Below are 23,694 nucleotides of genomic sequence, written 5' to 3'. Positions count from 1 at the left end.
GTTTCAGATCTTCGAAGATGTTGACAATCAGGCCAAGAACTGACATACCCTAATATATGACGTCAAAATACGTAGATGGCTTGAACAAAACACTGTCGATAAAAGTTAATCCTTTCGTAATATCATCTTTGGATGATCTCATATGTTTTAAGAGGGAAACGAGTCTGACGTAATAAAACGCGGGTGAATGGTGTCTTTTACAATGGGAGATCCAATTTAATGTGAAAGAACTTTAAAAGTGGGTGAATTTTCAACACAGAATAGGTACATAGAGAACATTATATAGTATAAAATACCGATAATATTTGTTCCCAAAATAATATCTTCTTGGAAACTTTAAATGGTATTAAATAAGTTGCCTTAATTGGTGGAAGAACATTGTGTACTGTCCGACCGAGTGGTTATGTTGCATCTTGATTTCCCTCACCTGTTTCTGCTGGCTTCTCTGTAAAGGCTAGTGGCTGGGGTGTTAGACTCTTTCCTGAAAATATTTGCTATTCAGAATTGGAAGTCTACATAATATTGTATAAATGTTTAAAGTAATATAAAGAAAAGGACTCCTAAAGTAAGTAACTATCACGTGATTTCCCCCGTTTCACCGACCCTGCGACATAACCACTCGCACTCCGTCGAACACCGGATAGGCCATCTTCCCGCAATATAGGTCCAGGGTGTGCCTAAACTAGCGCAGTTACTGTTGTTTCATTTGTACTCCGCTTATACACCTTCAAGGGTTAAAAGCTCTTTTCTCAGTCACACCAACATAACTTTTGTAACATTACGAAAATTTCACGCTAGTACTGTCCATAAGCGTAATACTGATGATGACATTGAAAGTAATATTCATGTTGGCATTAGTAGCGTAATACACTCATGCTTTGTCTTGCATAAAATGAGGTTGGTGTAGGTTTTTGTTATACGAATCTGTGACAGATTAGGTTAGGTTAATTTAAGTTAATTTGCATATACGAACCTGTTCAAGATTTTCAAGAGTTGGGCAAAGGCTGGTGATTTTTTGTTTTGTGATGTCAGTAGGCCTACTTGTGATGTCAGTAGGCCACCAGAACTAACTGTCCACTAGTTTCACCAAGGAAAATGTATCTTGGACCTCTATTGCGAGAAGATGGCTTGACCGATGCGTAACGTAAACTGGGGTAAAGAGGATCACATGTGGTAAAGTGGATCATATGTGTATTGTTAGATAAGTCAGCGCCACATTGTTCACAAATGCAAAGAAAACTATTTTTAGTGGCACTTATAGAAGAAAGGTTTTCTTTTCATGTTTGATCCATGTGGTGCTGCCTTATCTAGGCAATACACATATGATCCATTTTACCACATGTGATCCTCTTTACCCCAGTTTACGGTACTACATAATTACCACTGATGATTCATCGCCTCCCTTTATAAAAATAAAGAGAACCGTACATCCGAGTTACTAATTGCCTGTATTTTAATCGGCAACTTTGAGTTGAGTAGATTTTTTCACGATGTTCGCCTCCACTTATAAACTAAGAAAATTCAAGCTCAATTATAACGAAAAAATCTACATTGCTTGTGGTTCTTAATGCTTTTCCTTTTTTTTTACTTGTTAGTTATTACTGCTATTATTTCAAACCTTTGTTCATGTACATATTGTAGCCTATTATATAATCTAAGTCATCTAAGAGAATGGCCATTGGTCAAATTCTAAACTGCATTAAATATAAAATAAAACATTGCTTGTGTTTGCAATTAAAATAATCAAGGGACCCGCATTTTATGGAGTTTTCTAACTAAAAAACATCAGAAAACTGAAGGAGTCTCAAAATTCCCTTAAAATAAGTTACGTTCTGACTGATTAAATCTATTATCAGGCAGTACATCTCATTTGACGATATGTCAGAGGAAGAACATTTGTTTATATGCATCTGAAGTCTGACTAGTGTAATATGTATAGTCGGTGATGTATGCAATGGGGGAAGGGGGCAAGGAACTGGCCACTCTACTCCATTATCTCCTGGCCTAGTTGCCTCATAAGTGATGCCTTCTTGGCATCACTTGTGAGGTTCAGACCTGTCTTCGGACAGTTGACCAACAACAACAATATCAGTAATGAAACCTTGTGTGTAAAAATAATAGGACACCAAATTCTTTAATAATTTCTGCTGTGGTCATACTGTAGATTTCAGCAAATTATTTCTTACTAACTCTTTTAGCGACTTTAAGTAAATATAAATTTAGTTAAAACATATTCAATAGCTCGAATCAGCAAATAAAATTCTCTCCAAACTTGAACTCGAAAGTAGACTGTGGTTTGTTCAGTAATTGTATTCCAAAGCACTGACTTAGATACAAGAGATGTTTATTCTTCTCCTACACTATATTTACTCTGGATTATGTCATCGGCAATCGATTGTATTTGCGTTTATGTTTATAGAGGCTTACCCCGTGACTTTACTGAAGCATAACTTTTCAAGTTAGTTTCTCCTCCCATATTTCTCATCAGGGTTATTCTATCATATCGCTTTCTACATGGACGAAGTTAGTTATGGTCACTCATAATTCAATAATAAATAGGCTATGTTTTAAAAGTAAGACTAGCATCAAACGCAGAAATGAAATCTTTGCATTGCTCAGTGACAAACACTGAAATCTACTTTTTACAATGGTTGCTATAAGAATATAAAATAGGACTACTAAGATACTAGCAGTTTTTAATTCTATATGAAAAAAAAAAGACCTGTGAATATTTCACTTCCAGTAGTCGTACGCAAAATAATGAAGAAAGTATAATTACTCCAGTGTTTCCTTTAGGCATATTACATGTTTTATTCATAGTAGCCGCCACAACACAAACTAATCTGCACACCGCAGCTTCAGATGCGCTGGAATTTCCGCTGCAGAAGTTCGAATATTCTATGCAAGTAAAGAGAAAAGAGTGGGAGGGAGAAGAAGCAGACGCACTGATCTCTGCAGTTCTTATTCAACACCATTTAGTGCATGCAGCAACGTGAAAAGACGAAAAAGAAATATATATATTTTTTAAGAGTTTTAGTTGGAAAATGATTAGACCACCACAAACAACTATTGAGACAAATTTGCATTGAAGACAAACTTTTTCGTTAATAATAATAATAATAATAATAATAATAATAATAATAATAATAATAATAATAATAATAATTTATTCGTTCATGGTTTTATGCCCAAGGTTAGATCTTTCACTGCAAACCCAGCATTCTCCAATATTTCCCATCTTCCGCCTTCCTCTTAGTCTCCACATGATCCATATATCTTAATGTCGTTTTATCATATGATATCTTCTTCTGCCCTGAACTCTTCTTCCGTTTACCATTCCTTTCAGTGCATCCTTCAGTAGGCAGTTTCATCTCAGTGACCAAGCCAATTTCTTTTTTCTCTTCCTGATTAGTTTCAGCATTATTCTTTCTTCGCCCACTATTCTCAACACAGCTTCATTTCTTATTCTGTCTGTCAGTTTCACACGCTTCATTCTTCTCCATAACCACATTTCAAATGCTTCTAGTCGCTTCTCTTCACTTCGTCGTAATGTCCATGTTTCTGTCTCATACAATGCGACACTCTATACAAAGCACTTCACTAGCCTCTTCCTTAGTTATCTTCCCAGAGGTCCGCAGAAAATGCTTCTTTCTCTATTAAAAGCTTGCTTTGCCATTGCTATCCTCCTTTTGACTTCTTGGCAGTAGCTCATATTACTGCTTATAGTACAACCCAATTATTTGAAGCTGTCCACTTGCTCTACTACCTCATATATATTATAGATTTATTAATTTGTCATACAGAATTATATCTGTACTATTGACAATTAATATTTGAGGAGAAAAATTCGCTCCGGCGCCGGGGATCGAACCCGGGTCCTTGGTTCTATGTACCACTGAGCTGCTCTGACCACTGAGCTACGCCGAATTCAATCCACAGCACCGGATCGAATTCTTCTCCTTCAATGTTTCCCTTTGTGGTCTGACTCCAAGTTAGGCATATATGTTGACGTATATGTCCAATGTCAACTGCCAATATACTAGGAGCGCAGTTAAGTGCACAGTAATCTGTACAAACATATGCACTGCAGCTGTGAGAATATTATAGATGTATTAATTTGTCATACAGAATAATGTCTGTAATATTGACAATTAATATTTGAGGACAAAAATTCGCTCCGGCGCCGATTAGGTAACCTTCATTGCGGAAAACATTGACGGTACATCTTCTTGCCTCATTTGAATTACGACGACTTTCTCCATAAATTAATAACATATGATAAACTGTGAATGACATTGTAAGTTGTTTATCGAATACCTGGTACCGAACTGTCTTCCGTTCGGCAGTAGAGCTGTGGATAGGGAGCTTGAATTCCGCTGACATGTAGGCTACGTACGTCTGTGCAGAGTACTGCCTGCTGAACACATTACCACGTCTCTCACGCCAGAATATTAACAAATTTAAGCATGCAGTTTTTTTGTAATTTCACGAAAACGTAATAGAACACACAAATATTTATTTTAACCAATATTTACTCTTTGCTAGATATACCTACTGATGTAATTGTTTTCGTAATTTTACTAACTGTATAAGCAGTATAACGCGAATAAAATAAGAGAAGAAATGTTTTTTTTTTCTGGGAAAACTATCAAGTTTTGACCCTATGTTATATGGACATTTTTTGATCCTGTAGACCAGTGGTCGTCAGCACTCGCTGAAATGTGCAATGGGTACGCGGTGCCGTCCCGTGTGCACAGTCGTGCAACAGGGAGAAATAGAGAGCATACCCGCTAGCAGCTACGAGAGCACTATAGTGCACTGCGTTTTCCGCGGGTAAGAGAGGCTAGCCCCAGCGTGCTCTGTGCTGACGACTCCTGCTGCAGACCGTCCCCGACGACTGTGGAAAGGATGGCACTTATACCCCTTACGCCCTGTATAGACCGCCAATGGTTTCAGTAATTGCATGTTTACTCCTATTAAAATGTGTGTACATAGAGTGATGGGACAATTGTATAGGAGACTATATTTGAAAAGTAGCAGAAGTTACAAGTTTCTAAAATAAATCCATACTGGTAATGGATTATTCTGATTTGTGTCTGTTAGCCTACTGAATGACTTCGTATAAAAGAGCTATGAAAGAAACAGTTTCTCCAATTGTAATATGCCCCTTTTGACTTATTTGTATAGTCTCTAAAAGTCTTGAAGATGCTTCGTCACTGATACTGCAGACTTTATAAGCGTTATTAGACGCTCCATCTTCTATTTTTAAGGCTTGTCCGTCGGTGTTCGCAAATTCCCAGTTGCAGAGGTTCAAGTCTGCCAGTGTAGATGATTCTGTGCAGTCTACGTGACATGGGCGGGAATGTCGTCTCGACCTTGCAAGTTGATGCAATAGCAGCCTGATCATTTAATTCTCCTCAGCAACTTCCCACTCCTCCATTCGTCTACAGCGGCTCCAAGAACGTTCGGGAATATCCAAGACGATGTCGGAGTACAATGTTTTAATGTACTGTACTGTTGAGATTGCAGTCAGATGCCAGTGTCCGTCACGTAACATTTCAGCGAAGTGATTCAAAAGATTCTTAGAACGGATGAAGTTTTTCTGAGAAAATAATATTTAGTAGAAATAATTCAAGGACGTAACTACTACCAAATCGGCTTCTTGAAGAAGAGATGCTTTCTTATACGTTTTACGCATTTCGTACCAACTCATTTTCTGTATATTGCCGATGACCTTTACATTTTATAATCTTCATTTTACCTCTGATTAAGGTTCTGGCTAATATATATTATATTATCAGACAGTGCATCTCACTTGGCAATATGTTTCAGAGGAAGAATAAATTGTTTGTATACAGCTAAAGTCTGATTAGTGTAATATGCTACTATTGTCAGCGCATTTAGAACTGGCGGATCAGAGATCAAGCAATGGACTGCATTTGCCACGCGTGTTTACCCCATTCCTGGACCATTCTCCTCAACTAAAGTCAGCCGGGATTACCAGTGCTTCAGTTCACAGTTTTTCGTCCAGTAACTCTTGATCCGCCAGTTCGAAATGCGCTGAGTATAGTCAGCGATGAATGCAATGGAGGGGAAAAGAACTGGCCACCCTACCCCATTACCTCCTGGCTTAGTTGCTTCATGAATGATGCCTTATAGGTATTACGTACTTGTAAGGTTCAAATCTGTCTTCGGACAGATGACTAAACGACAACAATCTCCATTTAAATATAATTCGGAAAACCTGCTATATTAACGGAACCAAATGAAACGAACTTTGCACTTCTGGACAGAATATTTTAGGGTATAATCCCAAACACTAAACTACTTTATTTCATAAATTGTGGTTTAGTATTTAAATCTTGCAATTACCTTATTGATTGTTAGAACATAAATTCGCGGGTTTCGAGGACAATGGCTTTTAAAAATCGTTACAAACCTTGGGATGAATTCCTTCGGCGGGAAAGTGTCTTAGTGTCAAAGCACTTAAAAGAACCTGCGCCTGATAGAGGGCTCCACGTAAAATTCGCTTACCATTTCTACCACACTTGAATTTCCAGCGGTTTCTGAGGAAAAACATCATTTTTTGAGGATATCCCACAGCGAAAAATCACATGGTGTCAGGTCGCATGATCTGGGTGGTCATTTTGTTGTGCCAATGTATTCATGTAATTCCTGGTTTAAGAAGTCCCTCACTCCTACACCAAAATGAGGTGGTGCTCCATCCTGTTGTCATATCAACTGCAGATCGGCAAAACGAGAGCTGTTTTCAAGACATAACATCGGAAAAACAGTTGACGCACGAACATGGTTGTGAACCCACCACTTATTACACCAAGTATTTGTTTGTACAAGTTATGACATCTGTAGCTATATGTGTACAAGTACGAAACCTAAGAACGAATATTGGGGAAAGCGACTTTTGACCCACCTCGTATTGCAGTCATTTGTTTGCCAAAGTGTATTTTATTAATTTCATTCATTTTGACTTATCTCTACAATTTGATATCTACCGGTATATTGTTTGTGTTTTCTGCAAATAACCTTCCCGAGTAGGCGACGTTAGAATTGTTCTGTTATCTTTCGATTTACTGTAGAATTTCAATTTTTGCTCGTGTATTTTTTCCATCAATTTCCATTTCTTTAGATTTTAAGGCACATATATTCATATCGTAGCTACATAGTATGTATGGTCCACAGCTGTGGAGTAACGGTCAGCGCGTCTGGCCGCGAAACCAGGTGGCTCGGGTTCGAATCCCGGTCGGGACAAGTTACCTGGTTGAGGATTTTTCCGGAGGTTTCCCTCAACCCAATATGAGAAAATGCTGGGTAACTATCGGTGCTGGACCCCGGACTCATTTCGCTGGCATTATCACCTTCATATCATTCAGACGCTAAATGACCTGAGATGTTGATACTTACTTACTTACTTACTTACTTACTTACTTACTTACTGGCTTTTAAGGAACCCGGAGGTTCATTGCCGCCCTCACATAAGCCCGCCATTGGTCCCTATCCTGAGCAAGATTAATCCATTCTCTATCATCATATCCCACCTCCCTCAAATCCATTTTAATATTATCCTCCCACCTACGTCTCGGTCTCCCTAAAGGTCTTTTTCCCTCCGGCCTCCCAACTAACACTCTATATGTATTTCTGGATTCGCCCATACGTGCTACATGCCCTGCCTATCTCAAACGTCTGGATTTAATGTTCCTAATTATGTCAGGTGAAGAATACAATGTGTGCAGCTCTGTGTTGTGTAACTTTCTCCATTCTCCTGTAACTTCATCCCTCCTAGCCCCAAATATTTTCCTAAGCACCTTATTCTCAAACACCCTTAACCTATGTTCCACTCTCAAATTGAGAGCCCAAGTTTCACAACCATAAAGAACAACCGGTAATATAACTGTTTTATAAATTCTAACTTTCAGATTTTTTGACAGTAGACTGGATGATGAAAGTTTCTCAACCGAATAATAACACGCATTTCCCATATTTATTCTGTGTTTAATTTCCTCCCGAGTATCATTTATATTTGTTACTGAGATGTTGATACAGCGTCGTAAAATAACCCAATTAAAAAAATAAAAAATAAATAAATAGTATGTATGTTCTGCTATGAGAAAAGTCTTCTTAAATATCACGCAAGGTTTTGATTTCCTTTGGATAAATTTATCGACGTCAATTACCGATTTTCCTTAGCAGCTACAAAACGTGAAGCTCAATCATAAGAGAACCAGAATTACTGCAGAGTCCTTGATCCAAAGTGGCTGTATGAGCAAGTACAGCGAGCATTTTGTGTGGGAAGTGTCGAGCAGTACGTCTAGGAAGATATAAAAACATACAAGGAAGGTCATGTTGGAGCATAAATAGTTCTTCTGCACTTTCCTCGGCGTTCTTTTCAAGCGTTTATGGAGTTCTGAAAATTTGCTTTCTCAGCAGAGAAAATATACTTATTGCGATGTTTTAAAAATATATTTAAACATTTTCATGGAAATAAAATTATCAGACCCCGATATCGAAAAAAGTGAGCATTTTATCTGTGTACCGAGATTTCTTCTAAACTATTGTCGGTTTTTTGTTCATATCGTCTATACCTGTGGAGTAACGACGACTAGCGCGTCTGGCCGCGAAACCAGGTGGCCCGGGTTCGAATCCCGGTCGGGGCAAGTTACCTGGTTGAGGTTTTTTCCGGGTTTTCTCTCAACTCAATATGAGCAAAAGGTGGGTAACTATCGGTGCTGGAGCCCGGATTCATTTCACCGGCATTATCACCTTCATCTCATTCAGACGCTAAATAACCTGAGATGTTGATACAGCGTCGTAAATAACCCACTTGTTCATATAGGGTGTCTATTGGCCCATTCACCTGGGAATTACGTTATATCGAATATACTAATTACTAGTAAAAGGAATTGATGTCTTTAGTTTAAGCTTCTTTTAGAAGAAACAAAGGGAAGACTATACAAGGTGGCCCCAAAGTCCCACATCATAGGAATAACAACTTATATTACACTGTTTGTTCGATATGATCGCCTCCAATGTCAAAACACAACTGGAGGCGATCTTTCATGTTCCGCAGAATATCTGTGCTAAGATTGGTGTTATAGCACGGCACTCAGCAGCAATTCTGCCACTGAGCTTCACACTTTCGCTTTAAGGAAACTCCATATAGCAAAATTCATTGGATTTAAATCCGGGAATTGGGGAGCCCATTCCACTGTTCCCCTTCGACCAATCCACTGTAGTAAGTTTTCGTCTAGCCAATCATGTACTCGAGTGCTATAATATTATTGATAAAAAAGAAAACAATTAGAAATCAAAGACTCCTATGATGCGGGACTTCAGGGCCACCTTGTAGGAAATGGGATAATGAAATTCATATGGAAATAAATTAAATATCTATTAATCGGAGGGAGAGGAAATAATTTGACCGTGAATAACGGTACAGTGAAGGTACAGTGTATGTAACCTTGGATTTGTCCACCACAATTCGCCATCACTGTCATTCGAACCCGTGTCTTCAGTCATCGTAAGCCTGTACTCTGCCAACTGAGCTACCAAGGTGGCTGCTATTATTATTATTATTATTATTATTATTATTATTATTATTATTATTATTATATTTCCGGCTTTTCTATGCACACACACTTTTCGGGAACTACTCATGATACAGTGATCGATTTAAAGTCTTTATATTATGAACTACAATTTAATTCTCAAATAGAAGTACTCATCAAATATTTGTAAACAGTCAATTTGTTTCTGTGTGCTTCTTTCTTCATATCTTATTTTATCTATCAGAAACTAATTATAATTATTTAATTTTTAAATTCCGAAGCATAATGAGTATAAAAATGTTAAATTTAGCCCTAATTTAGTGTCTCTTATTGCACCGACATTTAAAAAGATGACTACACATTTGCACGTTAAAAAGTTTCACTTCAGCCGTGCATAGAGGCTATAAACTCGTTTTTCTTTTTGAGAAATAAATTAAACTCCTGATCCACTTCGTGCGCAAGCGGAAAATATATTTTTCGCTTTGCAAATGTAGCCAAGAAGATCGCTATTTGGCCCTCCCATGCGAACAGATCAAAGCCCTGCACAACTAGTTAATACCTGTGACACATCATTCTACCGCTAAGATACGCTTTCACTTTCTTTTGTATTCATATATGAGTCACAAGCTACTAATGTTGGCTGCCAAACGCTAAGTATTTTTGGATTTTATATGGTAAATGGCCCCCGCGTTTGTGTACTGAAGATTACATTTACTTAGGTCTGTTTTCACTTGGTGAAATTAAACAGACCCTAGACTTATTATCAGAGTTAGCTGTTCCTTAGTCATTTGGCTTTACCTGGCAGTCACAGATAACTTGGAGTCAAACATTCGTAGCTGTGTAACATCAGATCTGAAAGTTCCAAGTTCCTGAAGAGGGAGTGGCCGACTGGTAAAATCCATATAGTAATATTAATGGCGAGGAAGATGACTTTAATAATAATGCTTACTTACAAATAGATTTTAAGGAACCCGGAGGTTCATTGTCGCCCTCACATAAGCCCACCATCGGTCCCTATCCTGTTTAAGATTAATCCAATCTCTATCTTCATATCCCACCTCCCTCAAATCCATTTAAATTTAGCTGAGAGCCGACTAGGAAAGCGTAAGTCTTGTGCAGGCCTGGTTTAGACTATACAGGATGTAAAATATTTAGGATACCAAATTTATGCAGATCCTTTTTAACACATATAAAAGCAATTGCGAATAGAGCCTTCAAACTGGTAGGTTTCATCTACAGGAACTCAAAATGTTTCAGGAATGTTGAAACTGTCTTTAAAATATATAATAGTTTAATATGAAGTAAATTAGAGTACGCATCTAGTTTGGAACCCTCACTATCACTCGTACTCAGTCATTCTAGAGAGAGTACAGAATAAAATCCTAAAACTGCTATATATGAAAGAACATTCATGTTACAACATATTCCAATCTTATGAATCCATGCTGGTTGAATTTAATGTACCATCTCTCAGTAGTCGCAGGATAAGAGCACAACAAATGGATTTGTTCAAAACCATAAATGGCTTAATAGACAACCCTGATCATCTACAGCTAATTAGTTTCAATATTGGTAAATAAAATTTGAGAACGCGATCTCTCTTTTATTTACAGACAACAAAAACACAATCTCATAAAATGTCTCCACTTTTATTAATGCTTCGAACTTACAATCATCTATCAAATAAACAGGATTTAGATTTTTCGTTATCGTACAATATGTACAAGAAAAAGTTATGTAAAGCATTACTTGAACACATGTTCTGTGTTGGTGAGTTTTTTGAATACATGAATTGAGTCTATTGGGCCTGCTGTGTAGTGCTGTATATTGAATTTATTAACATGGTGTTGTATTTGCTCTGCAATTTGCCAATTATAGCTACGCCTACATTTTGAATTTTTGGCTGTGCTGTCTGTACTTGGCTCTTTTTGATTTGTTTTTATTTGGTGTTTTTCATTTATATCTGTATCTGTCTTTTTTATTAGGTGGTATCTATTTGTTTTTATTTTCCTTCTCTTTTCCATTTTTAATTTGTAATACACTTGTATCTGTTTTACCTCTTTTTTCGTGTTGTATGCAATATTTTTTTTTATCTGTACTGTCTATTGTAACTGGGGGTTTGCCCTGTTATGGACATAAATAGATAAATAAATAAATAAATAAATAAATAAATAAATAAATAAATAAATAAATAAATAAATAAATAAATAAATAAATAAATAAATAAATAAATAAATAAATGATGTAGTACAGCCCACTGAACAATTTTTTTTATCTCGCATCTTAAATGTCTCATATCTAGAACAAAATATAATTAAACATTTGGGGTCGACCTGGTTGGCGAGTTGGTATAGCGCTGACCTTCTATGCCCAAGGTTGCGGGTTTGATCCCGGGCCAGGTCGATGGCATTTAAGTGTGCTTAAATGCGACAGGCTCATGTCAGTAGATTTACTGGCATGTAAAAGAACTCCTGCGGGACAAAATTCCGGCACATCCGGCGACGCTGATATAACCTCTGCAGTTGCGAGCGTCGTTAAATAAAACATAGCATTTTTTTTTTTTTAACATTTGGTCAATGTAGTAATCTATATACTGCCTGTGTAAGTTTGGCTGCTGCTTACATTACATAACCCCTCACCCATTTACATGGTGTCTGTTATAAAACCACTTCTTAATTTTCTGATTATTTTGGGACTGAAAAATCCACTCTTAAAAGGGTTCATTCATCTCGCCTTTCCTCCCGGGGACTTCAGACATGAAAGCTTGACTATAGGCACAGTGAGGAAGAATTTCTGTGTGTCCCATTCAGTAGAAACAGTACAAACGTCGCTATGGAAGGGATATAAGCAAAATCAGAATTAATATTATTTTTTATATCACGGATCACAGGTTGCGATTTTCATGACCCCGGCGGTTGATGACGTCTTGAACAAACGTCACACTCACGGATCGACGATGTGTGAAATGGGCCACGTGACTTCAATGTACAAGCCTAAATAAAATAAAAGCAAACTCAGAAAGAGTCATTTGGGTGCAGTCCAAATTGTCGCCTGATTTATTTTGGACTGATATATATATTTTTTTTGCCGCCGCAGCGCTAAGAGAACGCCAGTGTCTCGCTCATAGCTTCCTCAAACATGCGTTGTTCTGGGCTCGTAAGATGCGGGAGCGATCCCGAAGTTATTTTCTACTGCTACACCTCTCTCGCTGTCTGTACTATTCGTACAGGCCCGTGCATAAACTGTGCGTTCTCAGTTCTACGTTAAGACCAAACGTCTATTCTTCATTTGAAGCAAATGTATTCACGATATCTTTTACGAGCAATCCTGTGCTTGTGTTCTTCAGAACTTTGTCTACTTCTCTCTCTCTCTTTTTTTGTTTTTAATTTCTCACTTATTCTCGGTGGTCTGGTGGTTGGATCCAGAGTTCTTGTATTCCACTTGCCTTAGGGCGATGAATTTTAAGAGAAGATAAATTTCTTATCAAGGCTTCCTCCGGGAGGAAAGTAAAGCTGTGGATTCTATCTCGTTTCCCTAATAAGAGGGCTCCAGCTAAAATTTGCTGGTCATTTCTCGCTCAGGCTGAATTTCGATACTGAATAAAGTCTGCAGTTGAAAGTATTATGAAATAATATTCACTACCACTACTGCAACTTAGTACTCAAAATACGGACAAGAAATATTTTTATGCAAAAAATATGTATTTCAAGATCTTCATGGAAATGCAGTTTTTTGTATTTATGACTTCAAAAAAGGGGTTTCAGACTCCCTGTCTGTAATAAATGTAACTACTTTTGTGCGAGGTCGTGCGTATTTGCTTGGTTTCCGCACAAAACCAATCCGCGGAAAGTCTAAAATTCCACATTCAGTATTCCCAACCTAACACACTTAACAATTTCCCTCTTCTTACCGCTTAAGTGACATATTGATTTTACTGCTTTAGGCTTTTAACATATTATTTTTAGAGACGTTCAATATAGTAATAATTATAAATTGGAAACTTATCACTGCAATTTTACCTAAATTACACTGTTAATTATTGTTTTTAAATATTTGCAAAAATTAAGTAAACTCTACAACTCCACTAAAGTTACTGCATTCGTGATGCAAGTAACATTAAGGAAGCCGTGAAAAAATGTGCCGAATTAGATGTGAAAGAATTTTCCATTTCTAAACATCTCCTTGACCGGCAAAATTAAACTTGCCGATGTTATTACTGCAATATGTTATATAAATAATATTGTTAAAATATTAAAATGAAAAATAAATCATTACATAACCTTACCGTTTGTTTTAAGTTCGCATTTATAGACTGGGAAAAAAAAAAGACAGACGTATATCACTGCCTGCTGGAGTATAGTAAACACAGAAAACATTTTAAAGCAACAATGTTGAAGATAGATATTTTTGTTTTCCAAAATTGCCGTCATTGAACAGAAACCAAGATGGAGATTTCATTGCAACTAATTAGAAATTCCTCTTTCAGATATGTAATAAACGATCTTCGCACAAAATAATGTACGATACACGACCGGTATGTTTTCTTTCAATTCTCGGAAATTAAAAAAGCTCAACTACGTTTCGCTTGTTCAAACTTTTCCTCGAACATGAAAACTTCAACATACCGCTCTTGTAACGTATATTACTATTAATATACTGGATGGAAGGGAACTAAATAGGGACCCTTTGAGAGATGAATCAGGGAGGGGAGTTAAACGTAAAGTCTAATATCATTGTGGTCATTCATAAAAATAAAAGCGAACGGATGACACATTACAAGTGTTCACGTAGGGGTTGAGTCGCAAAATTATGTACGTAACTGTACGAAAGATTCAATAATCTAACTCGTCGCAGAGGACTTTGGTGGCTGTGCATTTCCTCGTTCCTTCTCTAGCTTTTCATTCGACTTGTTTGTACCGTCACTGAATACACGGTTGCCATATCTTCCTGTCACACTCTTTGTTACCTATCTTCAATTAAATTGAGGCCAAACCGTTAATATTAGGCTACGTAACAAATCAGTGAAGGACACATCTGTTTGTATTTGCTCTACAAAGTCCCTCATCACGTCTCTAACCTTTCCTGTTTTTCTGGAAATACGTAGTCCAAAATTCAACTAAAAATGCTACTTTTCTCAAAAGCCATTCGTAAAAACACCACAATTATATTAGACTTCTATATTTAACTCAGTGCCGTGATTCACATCTCTAAGCCCCCTTCCAGTCTGTATATTTCTTAAATTAATAGCACGTAATGCGATTTATTGTAAATGAAATTCAACGGTTTTGTTTGTCAGTTTTTCTTGTTTCATCAGTTCCCTTTACTGCAATACACAATTATTGTTGCCAACATAACAGTTAGAAAATAACTGCCAGTTGTAGTATTTGTCAGTACCCAAAATTCGAAACTAAGTTGGTAAAAGAAAATTCAATTTGAAAGCTAGAAAATCACAATAATCCACTAGCTTACAACTTACTTACAAATGGCTTTAAAAAAACCCGCAGGTTCATTGCCGTTCTCACATAAGTCCGCCATCGGTCCCTATCCTGTGTAAGATTAATCCAGTCTCTATCATCATATCCCACCTCCCTCAAATCCATTTTAATATTATTCTTCCATCTACGTCTCGGCCTCCCCAAAGGTCTTTTTCCCTCCGGTCTCCCATATATACTCTATATGCATTTCTGGATTCGCCCATACATGCTACATGCCCTGCCCATCTTAAAAGTCTGGATTTAATGTTCCTAATTATGTCAGGTGAAGAATACAATGCATGCAGTTCTATATTGTCTAACTTTCTCCATTCTCATGTAACTTCATCCCTCTTAGCCCCAAATATTTTCCTAAGAACCTTATTCTCAATCATCCTTAATCTCTGTTCCTCTCTCAAAATGAGAGTCGAAGTTTCACAATCATACAGAACCAGTAATATAACTGTTTTATAAATTCTAACTTTCAGATTTTTTGACAGCAGACTAGATGACAAAAGCTTCTCAATCGAATAATAACAGGCATTTCCCATATCTATTCTGCGTCTAATTTTCTCCCGAATATCATTTATATGTGTTACTGTTGCTCCAAGATATCTGAATTTTTCACCTCTTCTAAGGATAAATCTCCAATTTTTATGTTTCTATTTCGTACAATATTCTGATCACGAGACATAATCATATACTTCTTTTCGGGATTCACTTCCAAACCTATCGCTTTACTTGTTTCAAGTAAAATTTCCGTGTTTTCCCTAATAGTTTGTGGATTTTCTCGTAACATACTATAATCCATTAGCGAATATAATAATAGGGGAAAAATGGTTAGGGTTCACCTTTAGCGTATTAAATAAGCTGATACGAAGTATATATAGTTCTGAGTACTTTCAGGCCATAAAATTACCATTTTAATAGGTTGGGCGTAAGAAATTTTAATCACAATTTTTACTTATTTTAGAAGTATAATGTTCCTCTTTCTCAAAGATGGTTGAAGCTACAGTTCTCAAATTTTGCATATATCTTTTAAGTACCGTAGTATATTACGTAGAAAAGCTTTTATTAAAATAACATAAATGTATATTGGAATATTATTAAATGTGTATGTAAAAATTGCAATGTTATTCTTTATACGGTGTCCACACCTGTGGAGTAACAGTTAGCGTCACAGGCCTCGAAAGCAGGTGGCCCGGATTCGATTCCCGGTCGGGGCAAGTTACCTGGTTGAGGTTTTTTCCGTGGTTTTCCTTCAACCCAGTATGAGTAAATGCTGGGTAACTCTTTCGGTGCTGGACCCCGGACTCATTTCACCGGCATTACCACATTCATCTCATTCAGACGCTAAATAACCTAAGATGTTGATAAAGCGTCGTAAAATAACCTACTGAAATAAAAAAAATCTTTATATGGTAAATATTTTTGTATTAAAACTGCTTAAACTAAGTGTACAAAATCTCATCAGTCGAGGTAGAAGCAGTGGGAGAATTTACGTACAAAATTTTGATGTTGACGGTTTCTCCATATTAGAGATACTGAAAATCTGTAAGTCCGTTAAAATCTGAACTTCGAATTTTGCACCATCACAATAATTTCTCTTTTTACTTTGTGATTAGACGATAAAATTGTCATTTCCATTACAGTAGAGTAGAATAAAACAGATCATAGGAGAACATAGTTAATTTCATTTGTTTCTTTATTACGCAGAGTGCCAAGGACACTGAAGAGAAGGCCTGGAGCAGCTAATGCAGAGGATTTCCTGCAGTCGGTGAGTGCAAAATCATAAATACTTGTTTAGTACATCTTATGGCTTGAGCATTATCGCCACATGATTCCCTAGCTGGCCAGCTGATAACCAGCTAAGCTGACGCGTTAAGAGCTCCTGACCAGTAAAGCAGGCTCGTAAAGTATACTAGTACAGTCCCTGTACTTCGATTTTCAAGATCTACTCGCTGACAGATTTAGCGAAAATACAGGAAATACTTGGAAACTGTACATTACCACAAAACAATATGAAAACTGACTTGATGAAAAAATGACCACCGGTAGAATTGTTGGATGAATACATGAATGAATGGATAAATGGAATGAATAAATAAAGTAATGGTTAAATGAATGAATGAAAGAAGAAGTATGGTAAATAAATAAATAAATAAATGAGTACTCACTCACTAAATAAATAAATGATTAAATAAACAAGTAGACATACATAATACATACATACATACATACATACATACATACATACATACATACATACATACATACATACATACATACATACATACATACAGTCCACACCTGTCGAGTAACGGTTAGCGCGTCTAGCCGTGAAACCAGGCCCGGGTTCGATTCTCCGTCGGTGCAAGTTACCTGATTGAGGTTTTTCCGGGGTTTTCCCTCAACCCACTATGAGCAAATGCTGGGTAACTATCGGTGCTGGACCCCGAACTCATTTCACCGGCATCATCACCCTCATCTCATTCAGACGCTAAATAACCTGAGATGTTGATAAAGCGTCGTAAAATAACCTATTAAAATACATACATACATACATACATACATACATACATAGGCCTACATACATACTTACGTACATAAAAAAGTAATTCCGTGGCGCTACAGCCCATGAAGGGCCAAGACCGACCAGCCGGCTGCTAGCCTCACGTCCACATGCCGAAGCAGAGGTGGACGATCATCCAACCAGAATGGAGGTATCGTGTGGTTAGCATGATGATCCCCCCAGCCGTTATAACTGGTTTGCAAAACCGGATTTTCGCTACCTATCGTAGCTCTCCAAGTGCATCGCGATGCTGGGTGGGCACCGGTCCCATACAATGGCCGAAATTTCATGAGAAAATTACATTTATACATGTGTAAATGAATAAATAAATGAAATGAAGAAATTAATGGCTGAATAGAATGAGTGGATGAGCGAAGTGAATTAAATTAATGAATTCAATGATTTAACTAATAAATAAATAAATTATTGGACGAAATGAATTAAAAATTTAATGGCTGAATAGATGTACAAAATGAATGGAAATTTACTGGCTCGTTACATATAATTCCCAATATGAACTATCATGGAATATTCCGGAACGTTGCTCCATCGATAGTAGCTCACGGTCTTCATCGGTTTTTTACATCTCACCAAAGTCTTCATTGATCACTAGAAAAATCACGAGCGTTGTGTTTGTTCTGCAGTTCCTTAAGCTGTTATCAAAGACAAAAGAATGCAGGCCTGGCCTTATGTCTCGGCCTCCAGACCTCTCCCTCCACTCTCAACCTGTATTTAGGCGGGGGTGCATCATAATTGCTCCCTGTCATAAGTCTTTTTAATATGAATTGATGATGTCGGAGATTCACTGTCAATGACGTCACCCCGGGGTTAAGAAGGAGAGTTCGTGTGGGTTTGCGCCCACCCGAAGTTAATCATTGCCCACCCAAATTTTTGGAAGAGCTAAGCGGAAAGAGAAACATGTTCTAGTTGTCTGACACACGACAAAATAACGTCTAATGACTGTTATTTGCTTAAATCTTAAATTGACTGCATTTCTCGGTCGTCGACTCTTAAAGCCGGAGATCTGTGTTCATATTTTTTAAAGTCAAAACGGAATTTGTAATGGACCGAAATTTTTGTGCATCAGAATTCTGCTGAAGGCAAAAGTGTCAGTTTTCAAAAGTGTTAACCATTAAGCAAATATTTAATAATATTATTTTCTGATTAAAAAAGGATGACAGGGGACGAATCTCTATAATTGCATGAATTTACGTGGTTGGTGGTTGTATTATTTGAAATAATAGTAGTCACCTCTTGATGTGAATCAGCTTAGCATAATCATAAACTAAAGAACGTGAACTTTAAAAAAAAAATATCGTAACCAGTTCAAGAAAATAAATGCAGTATTCGCTACTCAAGGCACTAGTAATATCTTCAATGTAAAATATATTCGAATTTCATTTATTTTTTCAGTAATATTAAGCCTGTGTTGTGGGTTGCTAAGAAGCAATATGCGCGTAGAGTATTACAGAATATGGTTACTGACTCAAGAACAGCTTCAGTTGCTGTTCATTTATTTCACTTGCCATAGCAACGTTAATGAAACAATTGAAGACATTATTACAAAAACAACCCTTGTCAAAATATTGCTATTTTTCAGGAGAACAATAAAAAATAAAAGAATAACACGTCACCTATTTCCGTTCAACTGGTGTTTTATCCTTGTGTCTATTGCACTTGACATGGGCAGTTTTTGGAGTCTATAAACATTTAAAATAGTAGAAAATGTATCCTTAACTCAATTTCATTAAAAATGACTAGGGCTGTTTTTGTAGTAATGTCTTCAATTGAAACGGAAGTATCTATGAGAATAAATTAATCTTTCCTGACTTTTCAATAACCCAATACGGTAGACTCCTAGTCTATGTATATAACTTGGGTGGGATATTTCTAGAAGTTGTACTTATCACACTTTTAATCTGAAATTTAATGGCCTATGTTCTCTGCTGGAAGATAAATCCCGTCGGAGTTGCTATCACCCATGGAGACCAGACCAAAAGTCATACATTATAAATATAGGTTAGCTTAGGTTATCGCCAATGATGAGCATGGTAGGATTTATTTATATCTCCGTGGTCTCCAGGCGTTACACTATGTCAACTGCACTGGAAAATAAACCCCGAGATGTTCCATGTCAACTATTATATCTCACCCTCGTTAACAGACAAGCATCTAAGCGAGAATTTCCGGTTGTTTGAGCAGTTAATTTCTCATAGTGTTTAAAAAGAAATGGAGCGCGTATATAATTCTGAACCTGTCAGCTCTGTATATAGCGTACGTAATAAATTGCGAAGACTTCGAAACTAATTGGGCGAGGGTCAAAGTGACACTAAAGTTACTACTCTGCATTCTTTCATTTTTAAGGAGGGAATGTATCTTTAGTAGAGACGACTTCCAGCAGCGCTCAGATTTAATGTGTGGCGTTGTAGAGTGCTCAAGACTAGAAGCTGACCTATTACATAAATTTGAAGTCACAATAAAGCAATGAGTCTATAAAGATGAGGGATCAAGTTGCAGCAGCTCCTAGTATTTATGTGGAAGGGGAGCTTGAATTTAACCCGAGGAAACGAGCACAGAATGCAATCTGATGAAATAAGTTTTGTAAAGATTACCTCAAAATATGCTCACTTCTGTCTGCACTGCATCGTCAGAATCAAGGGACGGTTCTCTCAGATGTTCAAGTTTTGGGAACAAATGAAAATCTGATGGCACTAGATCGAGACTGTATGGAGGGATGATAAAAACAGTGAAACCGAGTGTCTGCACTGCATCGTCAGAATCAACGTGCAGTCCCTTCAGGTGTTCTTTGAGTTTTGGGAACAGATGAAAATCTGATAGCGCTAGATCGGGACTGTAAGGAGAATGACCAAAAAAAAGTGAAACCCATTGTTTGCACTGTATCGTCAGAATCAACGTGCAGTCCCCTCAGGTGTTCTTTGAGTTTTGGGAACAGATGAAAATCTGATGGCACTAGATCGAGACTGTATGGAGGGATGATAAAAACAGTGAAACCGAGTGTCTGCACTGCATCGTCAGAATCAACGTGCAGTCCCTTCAGGTGTTCTTTGAGTTTTGGGAACAGATGAAAATCTGATGGCGCTAGATCGGGACTGTAAGGAGAATGACCAAAAAAAGTGAAACCCATTGTTTGCACTGTATCGTCAGAATCAACGTGCAGTCCCCTCAGGTGTTCTTTGAGTTTTGGGAACAGATGAAAATCTGATGGCTCCAAATCGGGACTGTATGGAGGATGGTTAAATACAGTGAAAGCAAGTTCCATTGTACACAAAGTTTTCAGAATCCCAATTCTGTGATTATCGCCTGCAAACGCTCCGTCCTTGGTCACACAAGCTGAGAGTCGCACCCGGTTCATTACAAGCATGAACAGACCAACATCGCACAATACTGATGTCTAAACATTCATCTCTATAAACAACCTATATTCTCCCGACGAATTTCAATCGGGGCCACACTTTTTGCCGTCAGAAACTTTATCACAGCAGGTTGCTTTAGTAGGCCTCGGTAGCGTAGTTGGTATAGCGTTGGCTTTATGTGCTCGAGGTTGCGGATTCGATTCTGGCCCAGGTCGATGGCATTTAAGTGTGTTCAAATGCGACAGTAGATTTACTGGCATATAAAAGAACTCCTGCGGGACAAAATTCCTGCACACCTGCGACGCTGATATAACCTCTGCACTTGCGAACGTCGTTAAATAAACCATAATTTAATTTAACGTTGCTTTATACTCACCGACGTAATGCTGTTACATGCCGCCATGTTTCAGACTATAATTCAGAGCTCTCTAGCGGCAGAGGTACGAAACTGCGTCAGTGAAACAGGAAAGTTAAGAATGTATAAGAACTAGTACTCCGAAATTTGTTAACAATAACATAAAAAATAGGAGACATTACTTTAAAAAAAAAGTAATATCTTAGGCGAATACGTTTACACGTCTTCGCTTTAATGTTAACGTTTTCACTGTAAATGGGCCTCAACTTGTCAGAGTTCTTTCTGTACGGGGCGAAAATTCAGAGTTCTTGCATATATAGGATTTTCCAAGTTCTGGCTCTCTCAGTCCAATATCCCCATACCGAGTGCTTTCAGAATAACATCGCATTTATAACCTTGGCCTATAGAAATTTATTGCCAGGTCCAAGTTACATGTAACATCATTTACATAACTGTTAAAAAATAAGATAGACGTGTGGTCCTCTTTATCAGTTCACTGATTAAGATGGGCCGCGATCAGAATTCCTTCCATGCAATCATGACGTGACATTTGTTGTCTTCGTTAAGAGTATGGAAATGTCTTAATGGGAAATAAAAACAATTATTGACCTCATTATCGAACGTGCTAGTAGTGCCAATCCAGTTTTTAATTAACTGATTCGCAAAATACGATGTATGATTCTGTCAAGCATCATTTACTAGGCGGAATTCTCGTGTACTAATTAAGAGACTGCATTAGCAGTAATGATCTCTGGGTTCCCAGTCCTAATCAAGTTTGAGTAATATGTTGTATTAATAATTGTTGTAAATATTTGCCGAGAACGTAGTGTTTACCACGCCATAAAAGATAACAGGTTCAGACTCTGCCTTAAGCGATGGATAGGCCTGCTTTATTTATTGTCTGTAGAGATGGGTCGATACCACAATTCCTACTGATATCGTTTCAGAGCTTCAGTACTCGATATTACAAATTTAAAAATGAAAACTGAGAACCCAACAGGAAGTGACAAGCGATTCAAAGGACCCCATTGCATGAAACTTCCATGTTTTCGGTTGGGTGATATTGCGACAGCCTATTTTAGACTTTTAAAAGAACTGATTTTTGAATTGTGAACATGATTGAAAGTGGAATAAATACAATGCAATTTAATTTGTGTATTGTATTAGGCCTAATAATGATTATTTATTCATTTCTTTATTGAACATGTACCACATATACACAAGTATTTACAATGGAATTGCTGTGCTTCATCTGAATTAGTATGGGTCTCTGGTAAGAGAAATAAGAAATATAATAAATAGTTCATGCAATAAAGTAAGTTCATCCGTCTATCAAATACCATATCAATCTGAGCCGTTGCTAAGCAAGTGGCGTCAGAATCGTGTGACGTAATTCATGTTGTTGCTAAGCAACTGAATTCAGATTTTGATATTTTCGTAATTTTTTTTATTCGATACTCTAGTATAAACGTTTTAATTAAAAATTAAGATATTTTAAAGGAGGCTGGCAAATTTTTATTTAATTAATAACACGGGTAGCCTTGAAATGTAAAAAAAAAAGTAATAAAAAATTCGAAATAAAAAATAAAAAAGGCAGGGTACGAGTCGAATGCTGTCAAACAAAAATTGTATGACTGACGTTTTAAGAGGGCTTTGTGTGTTGTTGCTACGGATTGTATAGGTCTACGTTGCTAAGTTATCGCGTAAGGTGAATTTCACGTCTGACTTACACGACATTGAAAACACTTAATAGACGTTTTTGCAAAAAAAAAAAAAAAAAAAAAAAAAAAAAAAAAAAAAAAAAAAAAAAAAAAATGCCAGGAAATGTGTTTAATGGTTCAGAATATTGTACAAATGCAATTATTATACATCAGAGTTGTACATATTGTATGTTGAAAAATTTACATCACACATGAGGTAAGATAATTATAATATTTGTTCATAGTGTGATTTACACGACAACAAAAGGCAATATGAACTTCACATGCAGCATGTCATAGTGTTTGGTTCACGCAGCACTGTTCACAGTGTGTATGAGTGAGTAATACATATGGGTATCCCAACCACTTATTTTGTGACTGTGTAAATTTGTTAGAGTCGTATAAGTGCTCATAATCCACTGAGTTTACAACCGACTGTCAGCTTGAAGGATAAGTTAATACACACAAGGCACACAAAATAACGTACATTGGAAAAAAGGAACTCAAGATTCGAATAGAACAGACAGAAATGGGATAGACAGCTGAAGTGACCTAAGTAATAGTAATGAGTAGAGTCCGGATTTTTATGTAATTTCATATGTTCATATAGGCTGCTAAGATCATTATACTTAATTTTAGTACCGTACTACATATTTTTA

At 37.0% G+C, this 23,694-nt stretch overlaps 1 long non-coding RNA gene across 1 annotated transcript in view; it reads left to right on the top strand.

Moving 5' to 3' along the window:
- The first annotated feature begins 164 nt into the window (after window positions 1-164).
- The window catches only part of LOC138701128 (uncharacterized), a 449,457-nt gene continuing 425,927 nt past the window's right edge, over window positions 165-23,694 (top strand). The window contains exons 1-2 of the long non-coding RNA XR_011332456.1: window positions 165-264; window positions 16,751-16,811. This is a non-coding gene — a long non-coding RNA (uncharacterized lncRNA). The remainder of the gene's footprint in view (window positions 265-16,750; window positions 16,812-23,694) is intronic.

Source organism: Periplaneta americana, chromosome 6 (genome assembly GCF_040183065.1).
Source record: "Periplaneta americana isolate PAMFEO1 chromosome 6, P.americana_PAMFEO1_priV1, whole genome shotgun sequence".
NCBI classification, from domain to species: Eukaryota; Metazoa; Arthropoda; class Insecta; order Blattodea; family Blattidae; genus Periplaneta; species Periplaneta americana.
Note: the sequence above shows the minus strand (reverse complement) of the source record. Positions and strands in the feature narration are given on the sequence as shown.